We start from the raw sequence: 11,867 nt of genomic DNA, 5'->3' as shown, positions 1-11,867 counted from the left end.
AAGAACTTTTCTAACAGTTGGCCCCTTCTTCCCACATCTATATTTTCCTGCTTCTTATTTGTTTCTATTGTATTCTACGCTTTCATTTGTTTAATCTCGTAGTGTATTTAATACCTTTCTTAGTATAAACAATGAATGTGTGACTTCTGTGCGGGATCATCGTAGAAAATCAGATGATTAAAAGCTTTGACTGTGTATAGAAATATATCAGTGCATGTGGAAAATGAAAAAAAAAAGTATATTATTAAGGCTTCTTTGGAATATTTCACTCTCGGTTCCAAATAGTAAACATGATTTCCATATTTCTAGCAGCAAAATGTTAGTGATTATGTCAGGGAGAGACATCCTTCATTCGTATGCTTTTCTACAGTGTTTTCTTTAACACTAGAAAAATACTATTTTTTTCCTAGCTTGTTTGTGTTCATTTTTTAAAAATCTTACACCCAAGCTTTTCTTAGTAAGGGAAGCTTTCCTTTTCACACTTGAGTCCTATGGAGAGGGATGCCGTAATCTGGTCTCATTTTTCCCATTGTCCCCACTTTTACTCCCTGATGCAGATCTATTTGTTGACTGACATTCTTTCCTCTGAGAAAGACAACAGCAATTTGAAGCTGCCTAGTTTAACTACAACTTGATACCTCATATAGATATCTGGGAAAAGGGGACCTTTATTGGGGAATTACCCAGATTAGATTGGCCTGTGGTTATGTCTCTAAGAGGTTGTCTTCATTAGTAATTAATGTAGGAGAAATGAGACCACGGTGGGCAGTACAATCCCTAGACAAATGTGTGTGGACTGACCAGAAGCCAGTGAGTGGCAGGCATTTCTCTGTGGTTTCTGCTTCAGTTCCTGCTTGAGCAACTGCCCAAACTTTCCCCAATGATGACCTGTATCCTGCAAGTGTAAGCCAAATAAACTCTTTCCTTGCCGAGCTGCCTTTTGTTTGGTTTTGTTTTTGGTAATAGTATTCATCACAACAGAATGCAAAACAGATGGGTTTCCTAGAAAATCATTAAAGAGTTCCTTTAACTTGGGAGACCACATATTTGTAGAAAAAACAAAGTCAAAATGATCCAGTTAACTCAGGGTTCAAAAGTTAAAAAATAAATAATTTATTTCTTTGAAGTATTTTAAATCTGTAGGCTTCTTACTTAGCCTATTGCTTCATTTACTTTTTCCTGAGATATTGATTTAATTTTTTTATTTAGCTTTACAATATAGCCACATTAATGATTTAATTTTTTCTTTTATTCTTCTCTCATACATAGCATCCTGGCCTTACTTTCCCTCCCTCTACTCTTCCCAGTTCTCCACGACCTTCTTTCTTCCCCAGATCCACTGTTCCATTTTTAAAAAATAAAAATAAAAAGAGAAGATCTTCCAGGGATATTAACAGCAATAATTATTTATTGTAGCATAACCAGTTGCAATAAAACAAGGCACAAATCCTCATGCGAAGGTTGGATGGAAGTAGGAGGAAAAGTGTCCCAAGAGCAGGCAAAAAGAGACAGCTGCTTTTTCCCACTATTAGGAGTCCCACAAGATCACCCAGCTATGTAACCAAAGCATGTATGCTGAAGACCTAGCTCAGACCCATATAGGACCTGAGATTGTTGCTTTAGACACTGTGATCCCCTATGAACCCTGTTTAGTTGATTCTGTGGGCTGTGTTCTTGTGTTCTGGAGCTCTCTAGCTCTTTCAACTCTTCCTCTCTTCTTCTGCAGGGTTCTCCAAGCTTTGCCTAAGGTTTTTCTGTCAGTTTCGACATCTACTCCCATCAGTTGCTGCATGACACCTCTCTGATAGAAATTGGGCAAGGCACTGGTCTAGCAAATATCATTCATATAGTAGAATATCATTAGTAATCGTTTTACCAAATTCTCTACTCCACAGTCATGTTTGATTTATCCTGGGTCTCTGGGCTGTCCAGATTCTGGTTCCTGTCCATCCAGCAGTGTCATGGCATGGTCTCCATTTTGTGACTTGGGCCTCAAGTCATTAGTTGACCACAACAACAAGTTCTGCGCCAACATTACACCAGCACATCTTGGAGACAGGACAGATTGTAGGTTGACAGTCCTTAGTTTGATTATTTTCTGCCACCTATTCTTTTTGGTTTTCTTGCTGGTGTGAAGATGTTTATTTCCTTTGTTTTCATGGGTGTAGTTAATCTCCTTGAGTTGGGTTTTTCCTTGTAATACCTTCTGTAGGGCTAGATTTATGGATAGATATTATTTAAATTTTACTTTGTCATAGATTATCTTGTTTTCTTAATCTCTGGTAATAATATTTTGCTGGGTATAGTGGTATGGATTGCCATTTGTAGTTTACTCAAATCTACAAGGTATCTATCTAGGCCTTTCTGGCTTATCGTGTCTCTATTGAGAAGTTGGGTGTAATTCTAATAGGTCTGCCTTTAATTGTTTCTTGACCTTTTCCCCTTGCTGCTTTTAATATTCTTTCTCTTTTCTGGATGTTTTATGTTTGATTATTATGTGACAAGGGTACTTTCTTTTCTGGTCCAATCTATTTGTTGTTCTATAATCTTCTTGTACTTTCTTAGGCATGTTCTTTTTTAGGTTAGGAAATTTTTCTTCTTTGATTTTGTTGCAAATATTTTCTGGACCTTTGAGCTAGGCTTCTTCTCCTTCTCTATTCCTATAGTTTTTAGGTTTGCTCTGAGATTTTCCGTCCCATTTGTGTGTCTGCTGGTGATGCTTGCATCTGTAGATCCTGTTCACTTAAGTAGATTTTTTTATTTTGAGAATTCCATCAGTTTGTGTTTTTTTTATTGTTTTTATTTCCATTTTCAGATCTTAAACAGTTTCATTTGTTTCTTTTAGCTGTTCTTTTTCCCTTGGCTATCTTGAATAAGTTTGTTCATTTACTCCAAGTTTGTGTCTTTTTCTCAATTTCTTTGAGGGATGTATTTATTTATTCTTTAAGAACTTCTATCATTTTCATAAAGCTGGTTTTAAGGTCATTGTTTTATTCAGTTCTGTCAAAATATAAAATATTTAGGACTTTTTTTTTTTAACTAGGACAACTGGGTTCTGGTGGTGACATATTGCCCTGCTTTTTGTTGGTTGTGTTCTTACACTGACATCTAAGCATCTGGGTTTAGGTTGATGATAGGTCTAGGTACCTATTTCTGTGTTTCTCTTTGTTGAATAGGTGTTTTGTTCCTTGGTTTCTGTTTACTCTTTGGTCTTCTGGCCTGGGTGGTCTATGGTTGAGTAGAAGGTCTCCACCCGAGTTGGGGCTTATATGTCTGATGGTCTGGTTGGCCTCTGGTTAAGGAGGGGGTTTCTGTCTGTGTTGGGACCTGGAGATCTAGAAGCTGAGGCACAGCCTCTAGTCTAGAATGGGGTCCTCAGATAGATCAGAGGTTCTGTCGATAGGCATGACCTCTGGTGGAACACAAGTCTTTGGCTAGAGTTGTCGAAATTATTTTTTTTAAGATAAAGGAACACTTATGGTGAGTTATCTCTCAAATGAAACATAAATGTTTACCCAATATCCTTTTTCACTCTATTGGGCTAGGATTTTGTGTTTTAATCATTATGGCTTGTTTTATAAATGAAATAATTCATAAGTGATCCTACCTTCCAGGGTTACTATATAGTTTCAATGTGTTGACAGGTATACTATGCTTAGAACCTCGCTTGGTATCAAATAATTGTGAAATGCCTTCCTTTTCTTAAAGGAAGTCTTAACACTAAGAATGTATATAGATGCACTGTCATTTATTGTATAATAAACTACCCCCCAAAATTTCAACTTAAATCACAAAACTTGTTTTGTTTGTAGTTCCTGGTATATCAGTCAGTCTTACCTATTGTTCTTGGTCTTAAGGTGACTTCAGAACTGCCAAGTAAGCTCTTAGCTGTAGGTTTCATCATTTTACATTCTGACAGTGCAGAGTCAAGTCTTACATTCACATTTATGACTCTTGATCGTTCTCAGATCCTCCCAGTGTGTTGGTTAGAGAGTCATTTCCATGTCAGAGTTTCATTGTCACACGGGACTGCTGATAATGATACATGTTCCTTATATCGTATTTTACTTCTTAAAATCAAATTACTAGGTCTTGGCTATTTGAGGTGGGGTGAGGGAGGACTTCAAATAAGTCCAATTATCAGTGGATAGGTTTTGTGAGGGGGGTCATGGAAGGAAATGCAAATAGGGAGACTAATGCATTTCTAGCTTGTGAATACTAAGTGGATGGCATAAAATTTTCTTCTGCTAAAGGAAAAGCAGAGGCTCCTTAAAATCTTCAGTCATGTAGGAATCTCTACCTACCTTGATCTCCTTAAACAGATTTAAGATGTCAGAGTTTAGGTGGTTTTTTCCAGTAATTCTTTTTCTTTGAGAGATAATTAATACCAGTGGTGATATTTAAAGGCGTTTAGGATGTCTCAACTCTAGACAATTTCTTTTGTTGACCTTCTGTGTGCTCTGTTGATATTATTTACCATATCCTTTACCCTGATATGTGGATTTACCACACTGAATTTAGTTAGGATTATGGCTTTTTGGAAGAAATCTCAGAAAAGTAAAACGTAAGAGTTTGTCTGTCTTTCAGGTCCATGTTGACTAATATGGACAATCAACCTACTTCTTTCACCAACAAAGGCAAAAACAGTTAAGTTAAGGTAGTGTATAGTATGACTTTATTTAGTCACGAAGTATCTAGTTATATAATTTTACCCAGATTGATTTACTCAGATACACATAATTGAGGTTTCTGTTGCCAATTAATTTGTGTGGACTTGGAAAAAAGTCTCCTTGAACCACATGCTTTATGTGGTCTACTTCTCAAATGTATTTGGAAGAGAAAACATGTTTTTTCTCTGCAGTGTTTTTCAATTAGAATTCCTGTGCACATATCTTGCCTGACCCCTTTTAAAACCTTAATTAAAACGAAAAGTAAAGAATTCAACATTCTTACAAGGTCCATTCTAGCTGTAACATTCCTCAGTTCTGTGTTTCAAAAAAAGTGCTCAGTTGTTCTGTCTTGTAATGAGAGTGGCAATGAACTTTTGTACTCCAGGAGTGTGAGCTGTAAGGCACATTATCCTAGCATCATTGCTACAGCAGCGAAATTATGTGTGTGAATTTGTTTTGATGATTAGAGAAAGTAGAGAAATATACTCAGAGAGATTTATTGGTGAAATTAATTTTAAAACTTATGTAGTTAGTAAATATTTGCTCAAAGGTAGAATTACTTCACTGGTCCCACCAGACTGTTTAGCTTAGGTTTCCATTTTAATTATTTCATATTATTTCTGGACTTATTGTATTCATTATTGTTTTTCTACTGTATAATCCTCTTTCTATTCTCATTGACCTCACATACTCTGTCCCCGCACCTGCCCATAGCTCCCTATCTAGAAACAGAAAGCGTAATTGAAAATTTTCTTTGGTCATACCATTTTCTCAGAAAACACATCTGGAAACATCTTTTAACCTCCCAGAAATAAGTTTCAGTCCTGAATATTGAACATGTACACTCTGGTTTTAAGTTTTAGGATCTAGTCTTGAACTCGTACAAAGGGATCAGCAGGCTTCTCGGTCTGATGTAATTTTATGATAACATAGTGATGATTTTTGTTTGTTTCTGACTTCCTTGTGAGTTGCTGCTATTTGCTCACGATACCCCGAAACTATTTGTAGAATTCATTGCTTTAGCTTTGTTGTCAGCTGAGAAATGGTCTCTAATGTGCCCCCAAAGGCTTAGACCTAATTTGTTTTCCTCTTGTTTCTGCCTCACTAATACTGAGAGATTGGAGTGCAATATGATGCTTTGCTACTCCGACTTTCTTTAAAAATTTTAAACCTGTATTTTTATGTGTATGGAATGCTTTGGCTACACGTATGTCAATCAATGCACCATGTGTCTGTGCAGTGTCTGTGGAGACCTGTGGAACACCTGGGAACAGAGATATACTTAGCTGTTATGTTGGGTCTGAGAATCAAACCTTTGGGTTTCTAGAAGAACAACAAGTATTCTTAACTGCTGAACCATCTCTTCAACCTCTACCTTGGCATTCTTGATGCAATGTTTAATAATCATTCTTTCTCTCTCAGAGTTTTATATGCTGTTAATATGCCTTTTCATTATTTCTTACATTCTAAAACGGGCCTTATTTTCAATCTCTATAGGCTCTTCTTAGTGGTAGCATATCCTCTATTGAAACTTTCATCATTTCTTCATTTGTTCTGTTTTTTTTTATTTTTTATTTTTTTTAGACAGGGTTTCTCTGTAGCTTTGACGCCTGTCCTTGAACTAGCTCTTTGTAGACCAGGCTGGCCTTGAACTCACAGAAATCCACCTGCCTCTGCCTCCAGTGCTGGGATTAAAGGCGTGTGCCACCACTGCCGACTTGTTCATTTGTTCTATTTTCCAGTGGTACTGAACCCAGGGCCTGGTATATACTGGGCAAGTATTCTCTACCTTTGAGGTATGCCTTCCATTTTAAATTCTGATTCTAATCTTTCTTTTGAATTCTGCTTTCACCTTTGCTTTAGAGAAATTTTGATATTAAATATTTGTTAGATATAGTGATTATTGAGTAAAATACCAAAAGGAGATTTGTTAAAAATCATAGTAAATCTGTAAAGCAAAATGCTTATTATGAATTCTTAGTTCCAACCCAATTGATAATTTCCAAGAAATCTAAGAGAGTCACAGATATCACAATACCAATGAAACTGGTTTAGAGTTTAAACTTTATGATGAGCGACAGCATGAAAGTGGTTGTGGGAGGAAACTGTTGTCACTGTACCCACCCTGCAGCAATAGCTGTCATTGGTTTCTGGCTTCTAAATGGAGACAAAGCCAAATCACAGGCTTCCTGTTTGGGGATCCATCTGTTGGGTCCAGAATGTCTCACTCCACATTCTTGCTGCAGAAGCTGTCTTGCTCTGTCTGTTGTAATCTGCATCAGCTAAGTGGACAATCATTCTTGCCCCACAAAACTTAACTTCCAGCAATCTTGAATGCCTTTTTGGTTTGCAGACCTTTAGTGACATATAGAACTCTAGATTAAAGATAGGTTGCATGAAATGAATTAAAAACATGTTTCGGCCTCTGTAATGCAGGAAGAAATACCAGCAGGTGACACTGAAAGCTTCTGAATGAAGTAGTTCACGCATTTGTCACAGTCTTTGTTCAGTCAGTAGCTATGTACTTCCGGCTTCCATTCTTAAACTTCTATAAAAAAGTGAGAAGATTAGAAAGGCTCTGACCTCTCCTCATGAACTTTATTCACACAAACAACAGAACAGCTTCTCTCCAGAAAGAAGTCCAAATTTTCTTCCGTCTCTTCATCTGTTACTTGGCAATATCCATTCCTTTAGCTTTCTTGTTGCTGTAACATTATAATGTTTAGCATTCCTGGAAAGTTAAAGATTCTATGTAGAGACAGAAGAAACAGGAAGAAAAGATAATGTATGATAAGAGCAATCAGGAATATATTAGTAATTTTTATAATTCTATTAGCCTATAACTTACAGAATGACATAGCTGATATTTTTCTTTTCCACCTATCTTAGTCAGTGTTTCCCAGAGAAGCAGAACAGGACCAATAGACATATAAAGTGTGTGTGTGTGTGTGTGTGTGTGTGTGTGTGTGTGTGTGTGTGTGATATCATAAGAAAAGAGCTCACACAATTATGGATCTGCAGGTAGCAAATTAGTTATCGCTAAAGCTCAGTAACAAAGGTGTTAGTTAAAAATCTGGTGATATTAAGAAATGCTATTTCTGACTGAATCCAAAAGGCTATTAGGACCAATTTTTTCCATCTTGATTATTCAGGTGGGAGTAATTCTCCTTTATTCCAAAAAAAGACAATGCTTAACAGTTTTTAAAATTCAGAATTTGAAAAGAGGAGAGCCATATCGAACAAATGCATACTCTTCAATTGCCTTAAATTTCTTACCAGCACAATCGGTTTCTTATTGAACCTATGTTACTGATAAATTATGGAAACAATTAATATGGTTAACATATTATATAGAATAAACGAAGTGTTTACTAAATGGTAGCTATTGTCTTGTCGAATGTAGGTAAGTTTCTCTAGTTGGCCGATAAGTCTCTTCCTCCTTTTGTTCTTGTCCCTGACTTTCTTACATTGGCCATGGATTTCAGTTTTGGTAAGCTGGACTCCAGTGTCTCCTGACAGGTTTGTCACTTTTGCGCAATGACATCTTTTGTCTCCTGACATGCCCTCTCCTAGAATGCTGCTTCTCAGGTTTCCACGTCTCCTAGTGTTCCTCTCAAGGGTTGCTGCTGTCATGAAAGCCTTTATGCTCTCATCCGTTCTGAATGTGGTCTTCCTCTAAAACATGTTCATTATAAGTTGTTTTCTGCCCATTTTGGAAATAATGAAGGGTTTGAACAATTTGGCTTGTTTTAAGTGAGTATCTACTGTGTTAAAGCAGATCTCTTCACTGGGTGAAAATCAGTCAGTGAAATAAACACAAACATGGACAGTATCAATGCAGTGGCTTTAAGTTCCTATGGTAATGACCAGTGCCACTGAAGAGTTGAGAAGATGAGCCTGGGAGATGGCCTAGTGGGTTAAAGTTGAGGGGATCCATGAAAACATGAGGACTTGCACATCTAAACAAATGCAGGTTGTAGCTTGCTGATAATCCTAGCACCTGAACACACATTCACAACACACATATGTGAGCATGTACACACACATATATGCACATCACTCATACCTACACATGCAAGACAGACAAAAAATTAATAAGTTAGTTCATTAGTCTCAAAAAAATGAGAATTTAGTGAAAACTTCTTAGAGGAAGTGATAAAAATCCTGAGTTTCCAAAACTCTCTGTGAAATTAAACCAGGTGATGCTGAACATGAGGAAATCATAGAAAAGCCAGTGCAGAATTTCCAGTCAACTGATGATGATGGGGGGGAAGGAGGGCATGTTGAAAATAGGTTAAAGGTAGGTATTATCTCACAGAACGGAGTATGAGAAAGTAGGGAACTTGGGTATTTTCGAAAAAGCCTCTGAAGGCTTTTCTGTAGCTTTTTAATTTAGATAATTCATCTTTGTAGTAGCATAGTGTAGAGAACAAAAGAGATTAATTTAAAATGTAATGCCATTATTTAGGGAAAAAACTGGAAAGGTTATAAATAATAGAGACAGGTAGAGAAGAAAGAATACATTTAAAAATTATTCATGAAAAACATTAGAACATGTGATCAATCAATTAATCTGGGAGGTGAAGGAGGAAGAGATAAATATATCTTTTATGTTTCATTGCGGGTAGCAAGGACATTGATAATGCTAGAGATCATTACTTATATCTCCAGATGTCTAGCAGAGAAGGCCAAAGAACAGGCTTCCAGTCAGCCCTGAAGACATACATACAAATAATATTAGAGGCACCAAACAGGTTACATTTAAGAATCTATATGAATATGCTTATACATATATGCATGCAATAACAATTATTAGGAAAAAGAAACTATGAATTTGAAGGAGAGTTAGAAGGGTTAAAGGGAGGTTATCGAGGGAATCTTTGGGGAGGGGGAAATGTTGTAACCATAATCTCAAAAAGAAAATACAAAAACAAGCAAAAAACAAGGTTTTAATACGTCCATACTGTGGGCATTGCTAAGCGTACCTTCATGGTCAAAGATCACTGACACAGAGATACCACTACCTATGGTGAAAGCAGGGATGGTGAACACGATCACTATAGTCCTTCCATTTTAATCTTGTTAAATTCTTATGACATTTGTAACGTGATTATTCACTAGGCCTCTGAAATATATGCTTTCTTTAAAAATGCTTGAGAAAACAGAAGTGCATGTGACTTGTCTTGCTAAATTTGCTTATGAAATATTTAATCACATAGACTGACGAAAGAGTACTAAATTCGCCTGAAGGACAAAGAATTTAACTTTCCCCTCTATGCTAACACTGATGGGATGGCAAGGAAAGTATGGCAAAAATTTTCCCCACAGTCCATTAGATCATCTCATTAGGAGATTTTTAAAGGGTCAAGGCTAATTCAAAACCAGGTGAACTGTTCACCTTCAAGGAAGAGAGTGAAGTAAGATGTAAATGGGTCACAAGACATGAACGTCTGAAAAGCATTTTAGAAAAACTAGCGGAATAAATGCACAAAATTGCCCAAAAACTGTTGACTGTCTGTTTCCTCTATTTGATATTGAAATGCTTAATACCCATCTTATTCCTCAGAGACTAATCATAGTATTCCCCTTCAGCAGTAGGGTGACACATATTTTTTCAGGTTCTCATGTCTGTCAGTGTTGTAAAAAGCACTACTAGCAAGCATACAAAGCAGCTAGTTCTATTTAATTAAGGTTGATTTTAACCACCAAGATCTATAAAGTCAAGACACTGAACCTCTGTTGATTTCTTTCTACAAGAGACTAGATAATAATGCTAACACTGAAAGTTTTTGCAAAGTGACAGTATTTTCTTTGGGGAGGAAATTTAAACGCACCACAATGAAAACAAGGACTAAGATTCACATAGTAAAACTGTTTTAAAAATTTAAAAAGTAGACAAATTTTGGTGCCTATAAACTGGTTTTTAAAGCATATGAATTTATACAGTAACTGTTAAGAACATGAATATAGACTAATCTAAAGATGAAATGAATCACGGGGTGTGATTTAGGATTTATTTTTAAAAAGACCCCATGTGCCATTACCATTATATTTATGGAAGAATAGAATGTTCACAAAACTTAAATGCTGTGGGCTACTCATTCGATTTTGAACTCTGTTTGTTTCCTAGATAACTTTCCTCTTTCTGGACCACTATGTCCTTGAAAAGTTAATTTTGTTTTATCTCTAGATATAGGAGGCTTCACATGACAATGGAATTTGAAAGCTTCCCAGGTAAAGATCCTTCAAAGAATAAGCTACTCATGCCAGCTAAGGATAAAAGTCAACAGTTTATACCACTCAATTGCTTTTAAGATTTTCATCAAATGCATCCCCTGCAGTTGAAACTTACCAGAGAAGCTTCCCAGCAGAGTTACAATCATAAAACAATGACAATGTTACCTTTGTTTCTCTGAGCTTTCAGACAGGAGAGACAGCAAGCTAACCGTGTAGCAGCTTACTTTCTTCCTGTTTTGGTGTAGAAAAAAGAAGCCTCCTACCCCAAGGTACATGACATTAGTCCCAATTTAAGCAAAAGACACTTCCTTTCTGTTGTCATCCAGAGAAACAGAACTTTATTCTTAGTGTTTGTAGTTTATGGATTCTGATATGAATATATTTGTGTTTATTCAAGGACAGTATCTTTTTAAGAGAGTTCATTGCAATTTTTAAAGTAAATATAAAATTGTGATTCTTTTATTTAATACCTTTTTATCATGATGAGAATTTAACTTGCACAAACAAAAATATTTCTTATCAGTGATTACAACACATTTAAACATAACATACTTGTTGTAATTATAGGGACTCTATTTTCTTATTTCGGGATGTTGCCAACCAATGGCCATCCACTGGCTAGTGCTTCAGGAACTCCCCTAAGTAAGAGAAACCCTCTCTCCACTCCTCTTTGCTCACCAGAGATGGTTCATCTTGAAAGCAAGGTTATAAAAGGAGAACAGTATATGAGTGTCCTTTAAGCACTGCTTTCCTGGATGCTTAAAATCCACACTAGCAGCTTCTCCCTAAAGGCAGAGAGCACTATGCAAGAATTTTTCTACATGTTACAAGCCAATAAGAAGTGAAATAATTCTCTCAGCTCTGCAGTGAGTAGACATTTTCCATGTCTTATACTTCTTTTCTTTGTTGTGGAAATCTAAATGTTGCCTCTCCTTTCATAGTAGCAAAGCTGGCCGTGGA

This window comes from Microtus ochrogaster, linkage group LG7_11, assembly GCF_000317375.1.
Source record: "Microtus ochrogaster isolate Prairie Vole_2 linkage group LG7_11, MicOch1.0, whole genome shotgun sequence".
NCBI lineage: Eukaryota > Metazoa > Chordata > Mammalia > Rodentia > Cricetidae > Microtus > Microtus ochrogaster.
The sequence above is the reverse complement of the archived record's forward strand: the minus strand, read 5'-3'. Positions refer to the sequence as shown.